At 43.7% G+C, this 23303-nt stretch overlaps 1 long non-coding RNA gene across 1 annotated transcript; it reads right to left on the bottom strand.

Moving 5' to 3' along the window:
• Positions 1–7729: 7729 nt before the first annotated feature.
• Positions 7730–17705, bottom strand: LOC120586136 (uncharacterized). The gene is made up of 3 exons (XR_005648601.1): positions 17559–17705; positions 16042–16256; positions 7730–8509 (listed from the first exon to the last, which is right to left on the bottom strand). It is a non-coding gene; the product is annotated as an uncharacterized LOC120586136 (long non-coding RNA).
• Between the last annotated feature and the right edge of the window lie 5598 nt (positions 17706–23303).

The raw sequence follows: 23303 nt of genomic DNA, 5'->3' as shown, positions 1-23303 counted from the left end.
AGATTTGAGACCTTTCTGGGTTCTGAGAAGAGCATGAACTATCGATGACTCGTGTTAGATCACAGAACATATATTAGTCATAGAATATTTTTTTCTGGAACTTATAGACTCCTAAAATCAAAGAAAATTAATAATAAATAATTTAATCGATTTTCAAATACATTTGTGACATTTGATTTGACAATATTTCAATTTTTTGAGAAAACGTTAGAGCTATTAATGTAGGAGATGTATTTGCAAATGTCCCTTTTGGTTACTCAGTCACCTCTGCTTCAAAATGGACTATTATTAATATCATTTATATAAGAATCAGCACTTAAATACGTCTTAATCCACCAGTGAGTCCTTGAATGCATTATTTGGAAGATTTTTTTTTCTTTTAGAAAATCAATCGTCTTTTTATAAATACTCTATAATGCTCATAGAGTAGCAGACCTAATTTCTTAGAATATTTCTAACTAATGAATATCAGTTAAGAGTCATTACTACAATTTTTGTCACCTTTGAAGACATTCGTCACTTCGATTTACATTTGGCTCATGCACTAACGAGTTCAGTTATATTGGTGGAGGGAGTGTCTACCAACATTAATACCATTTTCCAAAACTTTGGATTCACGTTGCGTGGCATTGCCCGGATGATGAGGACATCGTGGTGTCACGTTGAGGAGATGAAGGGCGTTGCGGCAGCCGCAGGAAGGCGGAGGTAAGCCCTAGGCTTCACCTGGAACAGCTGGAAGGATCTCCTCCCTGGTCCCCGAAGTGCAGGTCCCACGTGTAGCCCGGGAGAGTCGGAGTACAGCGCGGCGTTTCTTGCACTTGGCTTCAGAATGGCGAGGGTCGTTCTTGTTAAAGAGGCTCAAACTCAGAATGTTTTTTTCTCTGCTCCATCCAGATCGGCAGTGCTAATCATAAAGTGACGGTTATGACTAGCTTGCAGTCAATACTATTAGTGCGAACTGCTTATTTTAAGTCTGGGGAGAGCTTAATTTTAGACTGGACAGCTGGCTAAGAATGTACTGCAGTTACTGGGTGAGCGCTGTCCCCTGGGAATGACCACCCTGGTGTGACACAGTGTGAAACCCGCTTTGGCGAGAAACTCAGATGGGGACATGGCAGGCGCAGGAATAAAAGGAGCACTGAGAAGCTGGGGACACAAGAAGCTCCGTGCCAGCAGAGCACCCCGGCAAAGGCACGGGAGCAGGGCCAAGGCAAACCAAAGGCCAGGCAGGGCCGTCAGATGGAAAGCAGCCATCAGAGTCCACGGTACAGATGGTGGCATCGCGGTGCCATGTACATGAGTCACAACTGGCGATCAGATAGAAAGGGGCCGATGGCCGTGAGTGGAACAGGGCCAGCCTCGCGGAAGCCGGAGCACCGGCGAGGACACCCATGCTGACCGTTCAGGAGACCTCGATTACAGCGGTCCACTGGGTAAAAGGCTGCTTCATGGCCCACGACGTGGGCTGCCCTCGGAAAAGCATGCCAGAAAAGTCTCTGCGGCTCCAGTGCTAGTCCCACATCAGCAAGAGCCAACGTGGTACTGAGCGGCCCCGCATCTCATCCCCGCAGTGCCTTTGTGACACAGGAAACGGTATCATCCAGGGCTAAGGCACAAGGCGCACAAGTAACTCCCCTGAATTCATATACACGGCTGAGTCGAGAGCCCACAGGGACTGAGAGCCATGAAGAACGCGGCTTCCCACAGTGGAGTGTGACTTATCCACCCGGAGACGGGTGATGAGCCAGATGCACCCAGTCCTGCCTGCACCAGGCTTCTGTTCTGATAAAACGACCAGGTAAATTCTAGAATGGCTCGTTTGCGATACTCGAATATTTGTGTTGCTGTCTAAGGATATGGCTATTTAATAACTGTTAGTTCGTTCTCTGTTGCCTCTGCGGTTGCTCAGATGTAATTCTTTATGTTGTTGTTACTGCGCATAATCGAGAGCATCTTAAGGAGTTCTTAAGAAGCTCCTGACCACATGAGCCCAAATAGCACGGTCGAGACTGAGGCGCGGAGACCTGGCAAGTCACAGGGCAAGTAGCAGTCAGTTCCTCACCAATGATGTACATGGTGGCATAGAAACCAGTTCCCTATAACAGGGGTCCCCAATCCCCAGGTCGCAGACCAGTATGGGTCTGTGGCCTGTTAGGAACCGGGCCTCACGGCAGGAGGTGAGCGGTGAGCAAGCAAGTGAAGCTTCATCTGAATGTGCAGCCGCTCCCCAGCGCCAGCATCACCGCCTCAGCTCCACCTCAGATCCTCAGGCATTACATTCTTGTAGGAGCAGCGGTCCCTGGTGCCACAGAGGTTGGGGACCACTGCCCTACAGCATGCGTCCCCATGTCGGTGATGCTTGCCCAAGGTGGCTGGGGCACCTCTGCTCACTCCTGCATCTGTGTTAGCAAAGGAGGCTGCATATGGTAATCCTGAAATCTATATGTGCTCAGGTGGTTAGATGGGAAAAAATGTTTTTAGACCCTGGATATGTATGATGCTAGTTAGACTGAGCTTTGTCAGCACCATACATTATGTGAAAGGGAGAGTGAGTGATTGATGAGCTGCTAGGAAGAGGGCAGCTAATCAAATAGAAAGGTGATCAGAATCTGAAAGTAGGGGTTTCTGACGATGTTGATATTCAGCTCCCAAAAAGCAGGGCATCTCCTAATGACCGTCATTATCAAAGGTAATCCCTGCACCAACTGTACGTGGCTTTGTTGCTGGATTTTGGTGTCCTGGTGCATAGGATGCTAACACCTTGCACAACAAACCCTCTCATTCAAAATGAGCGAGCATGCCTTCGTGATGCTGAACCCAGAGACTCACAGTCAATCTGCTTTGACGGAGCGTATTGGATTTGGACTGCGGTTACTAAGGGAAAAAGTCATTACTTGTTCAATTATGGCAAGTTGTTTTGTGATTTCATCATTATCATTAGTTATGAGTGATAATTTAGGAAAAACGTCCCAAACCCCCAAGAAAGCATCTATTACTCTCTTTCGGTGTGATGGCATTTCTCACCCCCATTATTACAACATCTTACTTTTTCGACTCCTCTGGCGGATTTTGTTATGTTCTTTGAATTCTGTGATTTTTAGAGTCCTCCCTAGCTTAAAGACCTTGATGGCTCCCTATTCCTGAGCCAAATTTCCCAGCCTGGCTTTCAAAGCGTTTATGAAAATCAGTTCTTTAGCCAGCCTCATATTCATGTCATATTCAGGGATCAGCTGCTCAGCCAGGACAGACTCCTTGCTAGCTCATAAATATTCTTTCTTCCTGTGTTTTGCCTTGATAATTCCTCTTTCCTAATTATCTGAAATATCCTTCCTTTCTCTCTGCTTTTCAAATTATATCAATATTTTGAGAAATAATTCTATTCTTCCTCTTCTTTAAGACAGTACATGAAATGCTTATGAGTCTAAGCTTTGAAAGTAGACAATGTAAGATGAAATCTAAGCCTTACATCCTACTGAAAATTACTGAATCTATTTCATGTTCAGTTTCCTCATCTATAAAATGGGGGTAATAATTCTATTTCAGATTACCGTTAAGGTTATTAGATGAAATATATATAAATTGTTTAGTGTAGCATCTGGTACATAAGTTACTAAACAAAGAACTGAGGTTGGTAAACATCCATCCAAGATAATTAATAAATTGTAGCACTTGGTACATAAGTTACTAAACAAAGAACTGAGATTGGCAAACATCCATCCAGGATAATTAATAAATATTTCACTAAATACTCCTGCCCTCCCTGCTCTTCTCGTCCATTGATCTCTTTTAGAACTCATAGTTTCTGTCTCGTAAGTTAATGGAATTGTGTATCATTGATACCATTGTGTATCCTACCAGTAGGGGATCCCAATTAGACTAAAAACACTTTGAAAGGAAAGAAAATATTTATACTTCTGCTGAATCTTCACAGTATCTGGCACGACAACAAGTGTACTGGAAGAAATTCATCTATTCATCATCCAGCAAGCCTCACGTACAGCCACTCTGCCAGTGCTGGGATCGAATGATGAGCAGATGCACTCACTACGCTAAGGCGCTCCCAGCTGAAAGAGGAGACAGGTACGCATGCACAGGTGTAAAAGAACGGGAGGCTGTAGTGATAGACTCACTTCTCTAGTATTTATCTAATTAATTTTAAGCATTATAACCATAGTTTATTCATACTAGTACCAAATGCATGATTTTTTTTTTTTTATGTCAATGATGTGCTGGTAAATGATTCACAATCTGCTCCCAAGGGTAACACAACAACCCTGGTTTGCGGTATTGGCCAATTTCCATGGTGTAAATACTCCCGCCATGGCTAATTTCAAGCAATCAATGAGATGTCACTGAACATGGAGTTCGACTGAACACGGAGCTGCACTCAACACACTGTTATGTAGCATTGCCACCATACCTGCATGTAATAGGTGTAAATAACCGTAGAGCGTAGATAATAAAAAATACGGTAAAATAAGTAATGAGTTTTGAATATTTATTCTTTTAATATATGTCGAATTGATTAAATTATATTATAACTTTATATAATTTAATTTTAATAATTGCTATCTTTAACAACTGACAAATTTAGTAATCAATTCTCACGAGCTTGTATGAGCCGACTCCAACCTGCCACTGTTTATAGCCTCCTTCCAACTCTTAAAGCTCGGTGGAAAGTGAGCATTTTATTATTGGCTATAAAGTTGAATATTTGTAAAGTAAGTCCGATTTTGACTACATGCCCAAACAACTTCAATTTTTAGTTACTTTTATAAATATGGAGTTGGATTTAAAGATAGAGGGTTCTATCTAACCGTTTTCAATTTCTGGTGTTCACTATTTTTTTTCACCATGAAAAATTCCAAACATATACATAGAATTGTGTAATAAACATCCCTCTTTCTGTCACCTACTTTCAACTGTTTCAACTCCCAGCCATTTTAGTTCCATTTATGCCCCGCTAATTTTACTCCCCCACCTCCACATTATACCATTTCTGAATCTATGTTCCCTTACAATATCTCTCACCCCCACATTGCTTGGAAGAAAATGTCTCATCTTATCTATAAATATGTCAAGGTGCATCTAAAAGATAAGGGCTTCTTTTCCTTAACATAATTACAATATCATTATCACATCTTAAAACTTATAATTTATTAATTTCATCACGTACCTCTAGTCAGCATTCAAAACTCTATCTCATATGTCACAAATGTTCTTTTTTATATTTTTTACAGTTAGTTTAAATTTGGATGCACGAACCATTCACACATTATAATAGACTGATAAACCTCCTACATCGCTTTTCATCAGTAGACTTTTCCCTCCATACCAATTTTTTCCTGATAATAAATCTGCAAAAGAAGTAAGATCAGTTTGCCCTGTAGAGTCCTCCACGTAACGGATGTTGATGCTGGTATCCACATGTTGCGATTTGCATGTTGCATCATCCTCTGTATTGTCTTTACATAGACAATTGAATCTAAGTGACCTTGTCATATTCAAGTTCAATTTTGATGGCTAGAGTGCTCGGAGGTGGTATTGAATTGAAGACCTCCAGGGTCTGGCTGTCTCTCTTTTGATACTCATTGACAGGACCCTCTGGTTAGCGGGTTTACAAAAAGATTATGTTCTACCATTCCTTCTTCATTTATTAGCTGGAATACTTCCACAAACAAAACCTCTTCATCCACCGTTTGGTTAGCCAGTGGTATCATTCATCTAGAAAAAAGTAAATAAATGTTTGCTGTTTCTCTTTTACTTACCTTTTTTCAAAATCTGCTGCTCACTAGCATCCTCCAACAGTCAATACATTCCTACTAAAAATAAAGACTACTTTCTATAATGTTCTATTGTGGCAAAATAATATAGCTAAGTATATTTTTATATACCTACCTCATGCAGAGATCAGCAATCCTTTCTGAATGATGTAAAATATTATGGGCATATTTTAGAAAATCTTCTCTGCTTTACTGGATAGATTTCCTCATGACATTTACTGTTTACAACAAGATGAATAGCATAGAATTCTTTCAGAGGTGGCCTTGGAAATTACCTCATCCATATACCTCAGTCATTATAAAGTTAAGGAAATGAGGCCAGTTGAAATGAAGCCACCTGCCCCAAATGACCTTAATAATTGGTAAAAGGCCTCATTCTGGAATTCTTGTTTTCTATTCTGGGAATCTTTCCCACACTCTAAAAGGATGGTCCTGTCAGGAATTCTAGTTAAGATCATTCAGAAATACAAGAAAGCAAATCTAAGTCTCACAGACGATCCTCAAATTAAAACAAGCCATTATTCAACAGATAATCTCAAGTCAGACATTTTGGAACTCAGAGAATTTTCCCAAAGTAACTCAGATTTACTGCTGGACTGCTAAACTGTACTTGGTTGTAATTCGACATAAATCCGGAGCCCTATATATGACAACTGCTACTTTAGAGAAACTGATAGATATAAGAAAACGTTCATCTAACACATTCTCCCTTGTCCTGAGAACTTTCAATGTTTCTTCATTTCATTTCGACCAGTCCAGAGAGATGCTGCCAGTCCCCATCACCAGGAAAAATCCGAAGGTCAGAAAGACGAACTCAGAAAGGCGCAGGAAAAGGGGAGGTTGGACTGGGAGCTGGATGCCGACGGAAAGGCATCTTCCTGTCACCTCGGCCCTTGGAGCTCCGCTGGAGCCACCTCCTTCGCTACCATCGCAGTCATGGGAAGCAGGGTCGCCCCTGCTGCCAGGTCACCGTGATTCCTATGAGCCACTCAGGGTCACGACAGGGACGGGTTCTGACAAAGGTTGGCACGGGCGGAGGAGGTCTTTTGACTCAAAAATGGGGCAGGAGATTCATCTGCAGAGACCCACATGAGATCGTGGCCCTGACAAGGAGTGCCGACTCTGCCGAGAACAGGGTCCCAAGCTATGGAATCGGTGATCAGCGAAGCAAAGGAGGGTCTGGTCCTCATTCCTCAAGGAAGCGGATGATTTATGTGACGGAGACGGTGGCGGGCAGCCTTTTCGATGCTCCCCGTGTCATCCCTTCCCTCTGAGCGTGAGCAGATCATGCGGTTCACTTCGAAGCAACGGAATATAACAGGAGTGACGGATCGTCACCTCCCACATCAGGGTATAAAGGCGTGTGGCCGCCATGTCCAGGGTGCTCTCAGATCGCCCATGCCAGATGAAGCCAGCGCCACATCGTGAGAGCAGCCTCAAGGGAAGCCATCACCTGGTGGCCTGCCGAGGCCCCCGTCCAGCCGCTCGGAGGAGCTGAAGTTTGCTTCCCCCGCATGAGTGTCTCAGAACAGAATCCTTCAGCCCAGCTGAGCCTCCAGATGGCTGGAGCCCTGCTACAGCTTGACCGTAACCTTGGAGAAACCTAAGGGCCAGGACGGCCCAGCCTGGGATGCTGCCTCTTGGATTCCCGATTCACAGAAACCGAGATCGTAAATGGTTATTGTTTACATCGCTAAGTTTTAGGGTAATTTGTTCAACAGCAGAAACAACTAAATCAGTGTTATTTCTAAATCAAGGCGTGTCTATTCTCTATTAATGTAATTTTATATATACATATATATGTAGTCATTTTATTTAGGAATGTTCTCTTTTTTACCTTAAATGATATAATAAGTCTATTTTTTTTATTTTCAGGTACAGTTTTATCTCCCTGAAAAAATACCAAAGTCAAAAAATGCATATATAAAATGTACATGCCAGTGGCTGCCAACTTTTGTCCTTCAGGGGGCACTTAGTGATGGCAATGTCTGCAGACATTTTTGTTGTCACAAAGGAGCTCGTTCCTGGAATCCAGTGAGCAGAGAGCAGAGATGATGCTAAATGCCCCCGATTCAGAAAATGATTATATTTACAAAATCGAGGCTATAACATACTGCATTGAAACTATAAGAGACAAATACACATTTTCTACAACTTTTAAATTTCCCTTTTTCCTGTTAACATGTTTTGTCAAACTGAAATAAAAATCTTCTAATTAAACAAGAGCAATTTTCTTTCCATTGACATAACTAGCACTAGTTTTAATGTGTGAAACAGTAGTTAGTAGAGTGGTGTATTCCAGTCGATTGTTCTCGCCATCATAAAAATATGTAGACCGATATTTTGGAATGGCGATTGTTTGGCATTCAATTTAGAATATCGTGGATCACAACACTCAAGCCCGACTGATAAAAATAACACTCAGTGCCCCAGCGCGTGAGCGACTCTAAGTAAATTGAGAACAGATATTTATAGAGAGCCTACGGATGAAACACATTTATTATAGGCAGGCGGCTGCCGTCACCCTTTTCTACATGATGGATTGCCCTCGAGGACTGAGGATGTGGTCAGGATGCAAAAAGGGTGGAGAAATCACAGATTTTTTTCACGACTCTTACAACGGTGAAACAGACCAATCACAGATGCAGAATGAATGAGGTTTCTGGAATGATCCATGTAAGATCCACAGCACAGGGTGTAACCCCATAGAAAGAGGCTTTCAAGACCTAAACAGGAACAGATAATCTTAGAAAAGTCAGTGAATATAGTAGAACTATACAAATAAACAGAGGCTTCTTAGATCTACAGGAAAAGTTGAAAACAGAGCAATTAAAAACAATATTGCAGTCTGAGGTATGATTACTTAGCAAGAATATTGATTTTTTATTTTTTTTGGTCTGAAACAATGGCAATATCACACATTATAAGAACTTTGATGATTAGCCGTAAAGAAAACGGTGGCATCGTGTAGCGGTTAAAGCCTTAAGTTGGCAAATCACAGGTCTGAGTCTGAGTCTTGATTTGGACACATCTAGCTGGCAGAATTAGGTTAAACATGAAGATTAAGTTAGATATAGCCTAAGAGGTTAGCGCTCGAACACAGAACGTTGAACCTGTTAGCTAGTATAGTTATGAACAAGAAATCTGATGTATAATGCCATTGTCATTCTCTATACTTCCTCTCCCACTGAAACAAACACGGCCCAGTCCCAGCCCACTACAGTTTGGTGGCTTCCGTGTCCCTGTATGCTCGCTCTGAGGTGCGTGGAGGTCGGGACAAAGGTGGGCCCCATGATGGAAGATTCCTGAAAGACACCTGCTTGCTGAGTGTGACGTGATCACGCCATCGCAGCCCCATGAGCCCCCACACGAAGCCATGTCTCCCATAACGTGACTTCTGCAAGGTGATGCTTTTCTAGTTTACGAAGTTGGGCCTGTGGCATCAGGCTCACATCTTCGGTATTTACGATTGCATTATTAAGGTGTGACCTTTTCTCTAACAGTTGAGCCCAGACCACTCGCGTCAAGTTCAGCTGGATTCATCACGCGTTTATTTCTTACTGTCATAGTTTTACGCTTACTGTTTATTAGCCAGATGGACACATCGATGAGCTTAGTTTATTTTGCCAAAAAATAACAAGAAGTGTCTTGAAAATCTGAAAATCAAATCTAACCCATCTTCACATCAGTGCTCTTGATTTTCTCCAGAAATAGAATGGATTTAGCAAAGAAAGAGGAACTCTTAGATTTAAATTCTGCCCTCAGATATTTTCACATGGGTTACTGGCTTTCATTTTTTAGAAGTATATTTCATTTTTAAAAATTTGCATAGAAATCAATATTCTTGTACAGGGCTATTTGGTATGTCATACAACGAATTCACATTCTAGGTACACTGAATAATGGACAACACGTTAGGGATGTTAACCTAGCCGTTATTTTCCTCTTTGAAGCCCTCTCAGATTACTAGGAGAAATGACTGAATAGTAACGTCTCAGGAAGTGGCCTGGGCACTCGCAAAGGAGATCTGCGCTTCTCAGGATCCGCCTTCTCTGTGCAAAGACAGGCGTGTGCTCATCGGGAAAGGCAGCCCTTTCAGCCTCTCGGAATTCATTTCCAGCCGGCTCTTTTCTCGTGCTCTGCCTAAGGTCTGGCTGCTGGCAGTAGGACCCACTCCGGTGGGTTTCAGTAAGAAGGGACTTGGTACAAGGAAGCACACGTCACAAAACCGTGAGGATAGCCGGGCCCTCTTCTGTAGTAAGTCAAGGAATAGGTAGCACTGCTGCTGACTGCACAAATGCCCCCCTCTGCCCAAATCTGGAACGTGTCCACCATCGCTGCTGAAGGATCTGGAAGTCCCTGGAGGCCACCTGTGGAATTCAGAAAATGCAGCTCTATTTTCAGGCTACGGATACATGCCACATTGTCACCTTCCAACACCAACAAATGAGGACTTTGCGACTTGCCTTCCCCCAGGAATTCAGCTCTGACTTAGAGTCTCCCATGATGGTGTCCAACTGGCAGACTGAGGGTCAAGGGGGCCAAGGAAAGGGAGCTCCTGGTTTAGTCCCCAGTCTCCGGACTCCGGAACTTTGTAGAAACACCATCCAGAGAGTCTACCGTAATCGTGAACCACATGTCACTAAGGACAAGAGGGCCTTTCCTGAGGAGTTAAAGGTATAAACTTGACCTCCGGCTGGTTGATGCTCATGAAGCACATCTGCTCAAAATGAAAATGTAAGATATATGCAAGGAAAGCACAAATTCTATAAGTGAAATTTAGCATCTACTTAAAAATGAATTCACAAAAGAAAATATTTAATTTATTGATTCTTCACTATATTTTTATGTGACTTATTTCACTTCCAGTTTTCCAGAGTGGAAAATGTGTTCTACACCTACTACTCTTAAATGCTTTAAAAAAAAAAAAATCCTATCTTCAGTTGCTTTTCAAAATAAATTATAAAATCTTCACCAGGCTAATTATTGAGATTCTATGTCTTTACATACAAAAGTTCTTGTTATTTTAATGTAAACATATTTTTCGAACTTCTATCTTCTGAAAGTTTTGCATTTAGTTTCAATCTGAGATTTGGTGGTGTTTCATTTTATCCCCTAAAAGGTCAATGCGCGGTGTTGGGGTTGGCTTTTCTTTAATGGGAGAAACGAGAGACAATTTGCTAAATGTGCGAAGCTTTTAAGAACCTTTGCAGGGTTCTCCCTGAGCCCAGCCTTGGACCCAGGCTGCCCCGGACTGAGTTACCTCTGACGGAGCAGAAGCATCTTCAGATTATTGTTCCGATGCGTCCGGCTGGCCTCATTATGAAGCATCATGTGGCCTCATCTTCAAAGCTGTTGTGCTTGGTTTCCTGGGGGCTTTATCACAACGCTTCCTCTAAAGACGTCTGGACTGAGAACAGAACGGTGGGGTGGATGCTGTCAGCCCTCGTTCAGAGAGTCTCGCCTTAGGTGGTGAACCAGATATCGCTGTGTGCAGCAAAAGATTGATTAAATTCAGGCAGCCCAGTGGGAATGGGCCTGACAAAGCGGAGCGTGGGATTCCATGACTCTCGCTGGCACTGATTATTTTGTAGAAGTCAGTATGAGTTCCCCTCAACTGACGGGAAAAGCTGGTCTAAACATAACAAATATAATACTTGAATAAAGCATTATAAACCAATAAATATTTTATTAACTATGTGGTATCTCTTGCCCCTCTTTCTCTTAACTATTCTTACTTTGCCATCATGATCTTGAGTTTTTTTGGTTTTGGTTTTTTGTTTGTTTGTTTGTTTGTTTGTGTTACTTTTAACCTCAGACACTTAGTTCATCGCCCACAGCCTGTAGGGGGCTTTATAGAAAAATCACCAGGTACTGAGTTGCATCAGCTTAAGATCATATTCCAGCTTCTGACTTAGCAAGCCCAAAAGAAAAGGGACTTCTCTCTCCCAATATTGATAAATCTACCATGGAAGCATTCTAGTTGACCCTGCTGGGGTCCTTTGCCCACTGCGGACAATCCACCCTTTCTCAAGGTGATAGGTTGAACGCCCTGGCCAGCCGGGGTCAGAGGCCTCCCTACCGCCCCAGGATCAGAGCATAATGAACCATTGTCCAGCTGGACGTCCATGGTTTGCACCATAGAGAAAGAATGACTGGGTTTATTTTGCGTAGCGTGTGACTTCCTGACTCTGTTTTTCTCTCACTAACTAAACGGTTTGTTAGTGATCCCAGTAGGAATCCTCCTCGGTCCTGTAGGCTCCTGGCAGCACGTTGCAGGCTCCGAACGCGGCTTGACTTAACATTCAGGTGTCACGCCGCCACCTCCTCACAGAAAGGTGAGCGGCCCAGTGCCCAAATCTTACACGCACCCAAGGCCCGGTCCAAACTCATCCTTGCGAAGACACTTTTAGAAGGTGTTTTCAGTGCCGAGACTTACCAAATCACCTCTTATTTGACAATCTGCACTGTCACAGTGGAACACCTGCTCCTCAAAGCGGACCGACGTGCAACAGCCCTACGCGCTCAGGTGTAAGGGACAAAAACGCGTCCTGGTGTCCTGGTGCCTGCACTGCCCTGTCAAGGGAGCAAAGAGTCTGCCCCTCAGGCCCCAAAACAATGCTCATAACAACTGGTATCTTCGGGAAGATCCCAATTATTTGGTCAAATTCATTTTGCTGCTTCTTTTTGCATTTTTGGCTTTTGACAGTTCGTTCCTTCATTTACTTTCTTCGCTGCTGAGTAAGCGTTCGCTGTATAAACAACACTAAGACAGGGATTCTGGTTATAAATCTGAGAGGCTGAACTCTCTACTTCAATTCTCAAAGTTTCAAATTAAGAAAAAGCTGATTTAAATGGCCTATTTTTTTTTTTAATTTAAAGGTCTACAGAAAAGCAAGTAGCTAGCTCCCTAGTACAAAATTATAGGTGGAAATAGGGAATGATGTAAAACAAAAAATAAATAAAGAAAGAAAAAGTAAAGAAAAAGCCTGCAAAATAACAATGGTTCAGTGGTTCGACCTCATGCAAATGGGCCCCCTTGCTCACTGAAGGTGAGTCATCACTGGCGAGAATTCAGGGCAGTACAGAAAGCCTGCCAATGGCCTTGAGACCACCCCTGCATGTGCAAAGCCCCTCAGTACGGACTCCTGTGGCAAGCCCCGGCTAGTTCCTCATAATGAGTTACCGCTTTGGAGGAGGGATAAGTTTTGAATTCACCAGCGTGACGTGACTGTTTTCGGAACACCTTATGTGGATGTGACATTCGTTTGTCCTGATGGTAAAATTCAGATGAGCTCCCTTGCCCACCAGAGCTCACAAACCAATCTGGGCAGATTACCATGTTTCCCCAAGAGAAAGAGCTGTGAGGTAGGCATTAGAATCACCCAGTCATCGATGGAGAAACTGAGGCTGTGAATGAGCTTCTCAAAGTCACGTGGTTCAGATGCCGAGGGCCACTCTGAGTCCTCTTTGGCACAGGTTCCCCAGCTCCTGGGCATCCTGCCAAGCAGACAGCCCCTCATCATCAGTCTCCCTTGGGGATTGCCTGGGCTGGACGGACGATGGCCTCCTTCAGTCACACCCCATGACTGGTAAACTCCCCACCTTGCGACGGCTCGGATGGCCATTCTGTCCTCGGAGTGCCCTGTCGGGGCTGCCGAGGACCTCGATAGGACCGCATCGCAGCTCAGCGTCTCTCCGTCTCTCCTCTTCCCTCTCCCTTCCACAGGTGTGAGTCCCAAGAAGAGTTCCTAACACGTGTCCTCGGAATTAATGTCCCTCTCAGAGTCCAGTTCCAAGAGAACCCGACCTGCGACGCGCAGCCAGGAAACCTTCCTGGCGTGAGTAGGGAAGTTGGGCTGCGCTCCAACACCCATGTCCTTTCTGCTTCGATCTAGTGCTCCCTGCCAGCGTACAGCCCGTACATTTATAGGGTAGGACCTTGATCTTCTACACGGACTGGGAGAAAGGCGTTGGTGACAGAGGCTGCGCTAGGCAAGCGATCTGCAAATCGAAGTTCCTCTAAAAAATAGATAACACATCTTCCAGCTCTCTTCCCTGCTGATGAATATTTGTTACTTGAAGCCTGGCTCTCCAGCTGGTATTAAAATTGTGCTGAATAGACAGTACATGCTGTCAGAAGAGAAACACTCATCTGTCCCCCTAACTACCCTATTTGCCTGCTGGTGGTGGAATGAGATAGGCTGCAACAGCTCAGTTACTGGTGGCAGCAAATGACCCCAAGAGTTATCCATCAGGAAAGAGTGGCTTCTTGGAGCTGACAACACATTTTTTCAGGAGCTAGAAAATGGCTCTGAAGCCATTTACATTTAAAGAAGTGTCACTTATAATTCTGGGCTTGTTCGTTGGCGTGACTTCAAAGCACGAAAGGATTGGCTTCGAAGATACAAAACCTTCACCCAGTGCTGATCAAACAGGATCGGTGATCAGTGAAGCTTTGTAACATTATTTCCCCGAAAAGCTGTGGCAGGTCTTTCTTTCACTCCACTGGAGATGATTAGTTCTCAAAGGACCAGGGGTTTTCCTATCAGTAAATAGAAAGTTTGGAGAGATCTGTGGCCCACCTGTGCTTCTGCGGGACAGAATTCTGGCAGCAATGAACTCTGTGGTCTCACCGCTTCCAGTGGGTCTGCAATAAAGAGCCGGTGAAGGAGACGGATGCTCGCTCAAAAGGGAATGGCTTAGGGGATGCAGCTCCGCCAAGAGGTTGAGCCAACCATCTCTCAAACAGACAGATCGTCGTTCAATCCTTTGCCTCCTGGATATGCATGATGATGTTCCACAGTATTGTCAACATAAAAACGTGGGGGAGAAAAGGCCTCGAGTACTGAATTTTCAAAAAATGATTTACTATGGACTAATTATGCAAATTCCAGAAGATTCGAAATTGTTCGATGTCTTAAATTTTCTCTTCTTCGTGCATAGATTGATAGTGGAGCTAACTGCATCCAGGTGCTCTGAACGCTGCAGCCATTGCTGGCTTGCAGGCAGGAAAAGAACGGACAGAAACAGATCAAAGTGTCAGGGTTGGTTGGGGTAAAATCGATTGAACATTTCCTATTGTTATTAGCTTCCTAGCTTCTGTCTTCAGTCCTGGTTGTTATTTAATGTTAAAAGATGAACAGTGTTTTCTTTTCTCAATATAATCTTAAGATGTCCAAAAATTAAGTAGTGATTTTTTTTTTTTTTTTTTTGTAGCTCTTGGTCAAGAATACATTTGAATCGGAAAAAATAAACTCAGCTAGAACTGGCACACAGTGTCACCAAAACTGGTGTTTTTATTCCATAGTTAATAGAATGATTTAATTTGAAGATTAATATTCCCTACTTTATCAAAGACCTGTTAACCAAATCTTTAGGGCACCTGCTGTGGGTTGAATTGTGTCCCTCAAAAAGATACGTTCAAGTCCGAAGCCCTGGCACCTGTGGATGTGACCTTTTTTGGGGGAACAGGTTCTTTGCAGATGTCATTGAGTTAAGATGCAGTCATTAGAGTGGCTCAGATTCAGTGCAGCCGGTGTCCTTGTGCGGTAGAAGCGAGGCGCAGACATGGGGGACAAGGCCAGGTGAAGAGGGAGGCAGAGAGGAGTGGGCTGCAGCTGGAAGGCAGGGGACACCGCGGCCGGCCGGCCGCAGCAGACGCTCAGAGAGCTGCTGGAGCAGAGCCTGCCCTGGAGCCTCAGAGAGCGCAAGGTTCTGCTGACACCTTGATTTTGTACTTGGCTCTTGCAGAGTTCCGAGAGATTAAATGCCCGTTGTTAAGGCCAGCCAGTGAGTGGTGCTTGGTTCGGGCAGCCATGGGAAATCAATACAACCCCCGTCCCTGATTTCATTGTCAAAACTACCTAGAGGGAAAATGGGGTGTTTGTTATGATTGAAATAACCGTCCTAATTTGATCATTTTGGGGGGCAATCCAGACAATAACGATGCCTCCCATGTATTGACCACGTCGTGCCAGGAACTGTGTGACGTTTCCTGCGTTGTGTCATGTAACCGACGTGCAACCACAGGAATTGTCAATGTTGCCTCTTGGGGGGCAGGAGGAGGAAGACACTGAAACCCAGAGACGCGACTGGTCCATGGCCATCCTGCTGTGAAATGGTGACATCCAGACCTATTCCGAAGTATTTTGCTTTGGGTAAAATGGGTCTAACTTTTAAATTCCATAAGATTATGAGATAATCATAAGATGGGGCTATGAATCAAACTTTCCTAAGGCCAGATTGAATGACTTACCGCATGTAAGGACACATGACGAGCTTGGATGCCAGGTGCCATGCAGTGACTGGCTATTGATGTCACTTGTGTTATTCCATTTTTATCATAGTTGTCTTCTTATTACTTTTCTGTGCTTCTGAAATTACAGTTAAGTGGGCACCCACAGGCTCTGCTTTGATCCTAAGCCCACCTCTCCGTATCGGTGCGAGGCTCTGTGGTTAGACTTTGACGAGCTAAGAGACAATTAAGGAAAGTAATAGATTTTCCTTTGTTGCACACCAGGACTGATTTCGATGGGATTTATTTGCCATTGAAATAAATCGCTGAAAAATAATGACCGATAAACCTAACTGAAAGGTTATTTCACTTGAAAATAAAACCAACAAAGCTTAATATACTTGCATTCCGCATGAAGTCATAATTGCTTTCGGCTGAGACTATGCCAGTTACTTAATACCCCGCACTGACACCTAACAAATAAATCTGAGGGTTTAAGTTTGGGATTAGGAAAAGGTTTTGCTCTGAGCAAGAAAACTGCACAAATGATCCACATGTCACCAACTGATTGAAACAGGGGGACAGTCTGCAGAAGCCCAGACCCGGGCTCTGGTCTGCCTGGACCCGGACACTTGCCATAGGCTCTGGGCTGGGGATCAACGCACTGATCCTCCATGGGGCCCAGGCTTTCTGATCCCTAAGCAAGGATGACCACTGCACCTCTTTTGCTGGGCTGGAGGCCAGATGGTGTGAGTGATACATGTACGGTACTTAGGATAGCGCCTGGCACGTGGTCACAGGTGATAAGATTGATGTTATTATCATTATTCAGATGTTTTGCAAATTATTAATTTTGTCTTTTTAAATGCCTATTTTTATAAACACATTTTTTCCCACAGAGTCCTTCCTAGAAGGAATCAAGGTGTCAGTCTCTGCAGGGAGCCAGGTTGCAGGCCCACTACATCCACACGTATCAGCGCCTCCATCCTTGCCCCTGCCTGGGGGACTGCAAAGGACAGGAGAGGCCTTGCTCACACCCATGTTCTCAGGAAGCCGGCTCCCCCAGGGCTGGGGCTACATGGCTCCTCTGAGCTCTGTGCTGAGAAATTAAATCAAGACCCCGAGGACAAAAATCCCAGATCCGGGCACCCAGAGATTAAAAAGGGGATCGGCTAGTGCATCCTTGTCAATCAACCATCTAATGCAAAGCCCAGCAGAAAATCTAGGTTTACGCATCCTGAGGACGACGGGGATTTTGCTAAGGAAATGGGTCTGGGGAAGGGGTTCATATTTATTGATTACTGCCATGTGCTGGGCATTTCACAGCCTTTTTATTTAAGTTCCACGTTGACCTAGTACAGTAGGTTTCATACCTATTTCAGGTTAAGGGCATGGATGCTCACAGTAGTCCAGTAATTTAACCCATATTACTCAGCCAAATCAGGGAGTCCCAGTGACAGTCCCGAGTGCCCGTTGCCCCCTATCTCAAGCTCTCTTGTCTTCCAAGAAGCCCAGTCCCCACGGCCCGTAGCCCCTACCAGCTGGGGCTCATCCTCGGGGCCAGCGGGCCTCCTGCACGATTTTCTTCTGTGCCAGTTATATTACTTCTCTCTAAATTGCATCGGATTAGCAGCCTTTGAGTCTCTCCAGGGCCTCCCGGATTCCAACTCGATCCCTTCCTTCAGCCACTCTGCTGAGTTTGGGGCAAGGCCAACACCCTGGGAGCCGTTTCAACATCTTCCTCCTACCGGGCAATCAAAATTCTCTGCACACCTTATGAGCATGTTAGTCTTCTTGCTCACAGACGCCTCTGGAGATGGGGACAAATGGAAAAAAAACATATCTGAGTTTAGATTTTTTTTTTTTTGTCTAAAACAGTAGGGGGATTGACTCGTCCACTCCAATGTACCCCTCATTTTGATCCTGCTTTGCCTTTTTACATTTTCGACAATAAGCAGCTAGCACTGGGCGCTTTATTTTTGGACTCTTCTTAGAAGTGCTCCCTCCCCCAGCCAAGGAGTCAGCTTTCCTGTCCCCTGCAGCCCCCCCTTCTAAAGCCAGCTTTTGTTTCTGCACGGAAGCTGAAACCTGCCCAGCTGTATCGTGTTTGAAAGCTTCATTATTCCTTTTTGGCATAATGAGGGCCTCAGACTGAAAGAGAATATCTAATTACATTGGAAGGGGACATATCGACATTCATTTATAAAATATCTTCCCGGTAGCTTCACATACACACATCTGTTTAATGAACTAGAGAGCTCCCAGATTCACTGCCATCATCGCAGACATTGTGGAGATAAGATATTAGGGCCAGCAGAGTTAGGAGGCCGCGGTCACGTGGTGTTTCCTAACACGCTCAGGTTCCGTTGGAACGAACATGCAACGGCCAGTTGCGTGGCCTGCTGGAAGGTTCGTTAGAGAGACAGCAGAGGCCAGAGCAAGACCTCCCAGAGTAACCTCGAGGCACTAAGGATGTTTCACAATTTCTTTTTTTTCTTTTTTTCCCTCCCCCAGTTTTAGAATAGAAGCGGAAGAAGGGCCAAAGCAGAGCCACAGTGGAGAGGGTGGGAGGTTCCGCATGATCGCGGGGCAGAGTAAGGGCAGAGCAGGGACGTGGGCGTGGCCCCGATTCCCCCGACTTGTGCTCACGATAAGTCAGGAGCTGCTGGCTTCTCCTCTGGTTTAATCTGCAGCCCGGCCCGTGGAGGACAGTCCGTTCAACATTATGTAACAGTTACTCTCAAAGAAAACTCTGCCAGTTGCCCAATGACCTGAGATCCTTGAAGGCTCGGAGGGAATCTGGGGCTATGTTGCTGCTTCTAAGGGGGAAGAATTAGAGCATTACTTAGGGGAATACTATTATTATTCTCCTTCATGAGATTAAAGAAGGGAGTGTTAAGGGTCGTGGAATGGAACAATATGTGTAAACGAATACAAAAATTGCATTATTCGAGGCAAGCTTACTCTGCAGTTTTATTGATGACTGCGGAAAATGTTGTTCCACATATTTTGGAACCTATATTGTAAGATTGAAGACAAGAATTTAAAAAATTCTTACCTAGAGTGTACCGCTAGACAATCCAATCCAAAACGTGAGTCTGTTGATATATTCAGAGCTTCCGGCGTGGCCTCAGGTGAGAGAGAGAGGGTCTTCACGGGATCTATTTAAGACAGTAGTGGGAAAAAGAAATCTTTCCACGGGCGGTTAGCTTTGCAAAGCCATCCGAGGCTGGGCTTTGTTAAATGGGCAGGGTGCATCCGCGTGTGCCCCACGGTGTGTGTAAAGCTGACCAAAGAGTCAGGGCCAGCCTTGACCAAGGGCACCCATTTCTTTTCACTCAATGAAAGACCGACCCAGAATGGCACCTCTCGAGGAAATCAATGAATAAAGAGTTTTTTTCTTGTATGGTTAAAACATTTGTTGAAATCCTTGTGCATTCATAGCATCTGTAAGTAGTAACACAGAGAGAGCCTGTGCCCCCTTCACCCAGTTTCCTCCAACAGTGGCATCTCAGGGAACCCTAGTTCAATGTCACCATCAGGATGCAGACATCAATACAAACCCCCAGTCGTACTGAGATTTCCCCAGGTTTGTTGTGCTCATGTGTGTGTATGTTTAGTTCTGTACGATTTTATCACATATATAGCTTTCTGTATCCACCCCTACAATCTAGATACACAACAGTCTGTACCCCTCAACTTTCTCTTTGAAAACCACACCCACCTTTTGCCAACCCCATCCCACCCCTCCCTCTCTCCACCCCTCCCTCCTCCCAGACCCTAAGCCCTGGCAATCACTAATATACCCTGCATCTCTAAATTTTGGTTATTTAAAAAATGTTCTATAAATGGAGTCACACTATACGTAATCTTTCGGGGACTGGCTTTTTCCACTCAATATAATTCCCTGGAGATTCATCCAGTTGTCGAGTGTGGCAATGGTCTCTCTCATTCATTCGCTTGCTAAGTGGCGGTCCATGGCATGGATGTGCTCAAGTTTGTTTAACATTTACCTATCGAAGGCGAACACCTGGGCTGTTTCTAGTTTGGAGCTGATATAAATAAAGCTGTGATGAACATCTGCAGATGGTTTCGGTGTGAATGCACGTTTTCATTTCTCTGGGATCAGTGCCCATGGGGGCAGTCGCTGGTTTGCATTGTGCTGTGTCCCCGGGTTTCGTATTATAAGAAGCTGCTAGGCTGCTTTCCGGAAGGCTTGGCTCATTTTACAGTCTCACCAGCCCGGAGTGAGTGATCCAGCTTCCGTCCATCCTGGCAGCATTTAAGTTTTCATTTTTGCCGTTCTGACAGGTGTGGAGTCCCAGCTTGCAGTGGGTTTGATTTGTCTTTCTGTGGTGGCTAATGACGTTGAGTGTGCTTCCAGGTTCTCGTTTGTCATCCACCTAGCCCCTGGTAGAACGTCTTACCATCTTCTACTTGGATTGTTTGTGTTTTTTACTGCTGAGTTTGAGAGTTTTTTCTATATTCCAGATATTAGTTCTTTTTGGGGGATATGTGGTTTGCAAATGTTTTCTACATCGCTTCTCGGCCTTTTGGCTAAGATCAAGAGCAAATATTTTCTCCAAGCTTGTCTCTTCGTCATCTTCATGTGGTCTTTCTCGAAGAATAAATTTTTAATTTTGATAAGCTCTAATTTAGCTATCTTTTTATTGTGTTTTGGCAGCAAGCATACAAACTCTTTGCTCAGATCCCCCAATATTTCTCCTATGGTTTATTTCTAAAAGGTTTATAGTTTCAGGGTCCACATTTTAGCCCATGATTCATTATAAGTTAATTCGTGTGTAAGGCGTAAGGTTTAGTTGAGGTTCCTTTTTTTTTTTGGCCATGGACGTCCAGCTTTTCCAGCACCACTTGTTGGAAATGCCTGATCCTCCCTCCATGGCTCGCTCTTACACCTTTTTCAAAAGTCAGTTGAGCTTGTTAGGGTGTGGCTGTTTCTGGTTTCTGTATTTTGTTCCATTGATTTATGAAAGGAGAATTTTTTGAAACTTAATGGTCCACTCAGTTTTGTTGTTTGTTTGGGGCTGTTGAATAAGCATGCTCTGCATATTTAGTTTTTCATATATACTAATTGCTACATGAGTTTGAAAAATAAAGACATGCATATGTGCCTCTCTCTGTGCGTACGCATATACACATAAACACACATATTCAGATATTTGGTATAGACATAGACGTGCTGTATATATACATATATTCCAGAAAGGATATAAAACTGGAGTGTAAGTTACTTGAATATAGTAAAAACACATCATATCACAAGTTATTAATTAAAGATTTATTATTCGTCACCATAGCAGAAATAAATTTCCCTACATTATTCTTAGAATGACAAAATCTGCGTCAGATGTAATTTACTCTGCTGCACACAAGGTCAATGCTGTAAATTTGCTCTGTTATTAGTTCCTTATTTTTTACTGTCTTAATGGTAACGGTTAGCATTTGGAGTATAACAGTTTTCTTAACTATATAATTACACATATATGAAATTTGAGCTGAGCATCCGTTAATCACGTATTATGCCATAGGAATGAAATTTTCCTTTCTTTTTACAAAATTGAGTTGAAATTTACAACCTGATAGCAAGTTGACTATAAGCAGTGGGAAATAAGGTCCATATTTTGTGCCAGAAATTATAAGAATATTTATGATCTTAAGATCTTGGGGCCTAACTACACACACACACACACACACACACACACGGGTACTACATTTCTTCAAGGAAAAAAATAATTGTAATCTTTATTGATATCAGCATTTTTAGAGTCTGCAAAGAACTTAAGGAATAATATTGTCTCCACGAACTGAATCAAATTAAAATTTACAGTTACGATTTTTGAGATATCTCTACAATTCCTTAAATAGGCTCTCTGTCAAGTCCAGAAATGCTGGAGTTCTAAAGTAAGAAATTTTTGTTGTTTGGTGGTCAATCAAGCAAACAACAGCTCCAAAAATTTTGTGAAGACCAAATAAATATCAAATATTACTTAGGTTCTAAGGCAAAGTTATCAGTATATTATTCAAAGGGCAATTGAGAAACTTTTGAGAGAGGTTAATGTATTCCTCTGTAAATTTCAATGGAGCTTGCAAACATCTAATTGTTATTATTGTGTGACATGATGATATTATTGTGTGTGTGTGTGTTAAGTATGTGTGTTGTGTGTGTGTGTGTGAGAGAGAGAGAGAGAGAGGAATAAATTAATGTATCAAATACATTTGGTTGGACGACACTGGACACTAATGTCACCCAAACGGCATTCCATTTTCTGATGTTCTAATATCACGCTCATGAAGTACCTTCCAATTCTGTCGGTGTCCCCTATAGCATCCATCAGGAGAAAATGCACCAACCAGTTAACATAAAAGTAGTAGTTTATTGTCCATTCCACTTTCCGCTTTGGTTAATGACCTGGCCTTCTGGTCTACACATTGGTCCCTTCCGAATGCTGCACAGTTGGTGTGAACTGATGTCTCCAGTACAAGCACAAAAATCGATTTCTGTACCAGTGAGGCTGCAGATCAGACACCCTGGGTGCTGACCACCCCCAAGGTGGCCGCCCTGGAAGACTCGCCCTGATTTCAGCTCATTTCTGTTCCCTGGTTAGCATCTCATCTCATGCCTCTCGGTGACGGCCACAGGCTGCGTATTAAGTAAGAGTGGAGAAGACAAGGAAAGACTGCAGAGCGTCAGGGCCCGAACCCTTTCGTGGCCATCAAAGCCCACGTAGAGTACACACTTGCTCCCCTGACCTCTACCTCCTGTTAACCGGTCAGCATCATCTTGTCTATTTATCTGCTCTCTGGCGGAATGACTTGTCACAAGAAAAGTTGGCTGACTCTCCTAGACTTCTGGACCGATTTATTTCATTGGCGCTGCTAACATTGTTCAGAGTGCATTGAATTTGCTGCCTAGAACTTTCTGCATCAATTACTGCCCAGTAACTGTCATTGACAGATTCTCCACTATCTCACCTTCATCTCCAAGTGCTTCTTTACTAAAGCTTTACTTTTATCTCGTAGAGTTTTTTAAAGTTTTCCTTTTTCCCACGTGTGAGAAAAAATAACATTTCCTTTTCTCGTGCAATTCTTCTGTTACGGCGAAGCCCCTGACTCTGCTGTTCAAAGTGTGGATCGCAGATTGTTGGCAACGTGAGACAGGTGTTGCTACCAGCCACGAGCTGAGCAGCAAGGGTGAGAGTAAGCGTTTGGGAAGTTTGACAGCGATTTAACGTTGCTGTGACGTCATGAGCATGGTTTTGTTA

Source organism: Pteropus medius, unplaced genomic scaffold (assembly GCF_902729225.1).
Source record: "Pteropus medius unplaced genomic scaffold, Ma_sr-lr_union100, whole genome shotgun sequence".
In the NCBI taxonomy this organism is placed as follows: domain Eukaryota; kingdom Metazoa; phylum Chordata; class Mammalia; order Chiroptera; family Pteropodidae; genus Pteropus; species Pteropus medius.
This window is presented reverse-complemented; position numbering and strand designations above follow the sequence as displayed.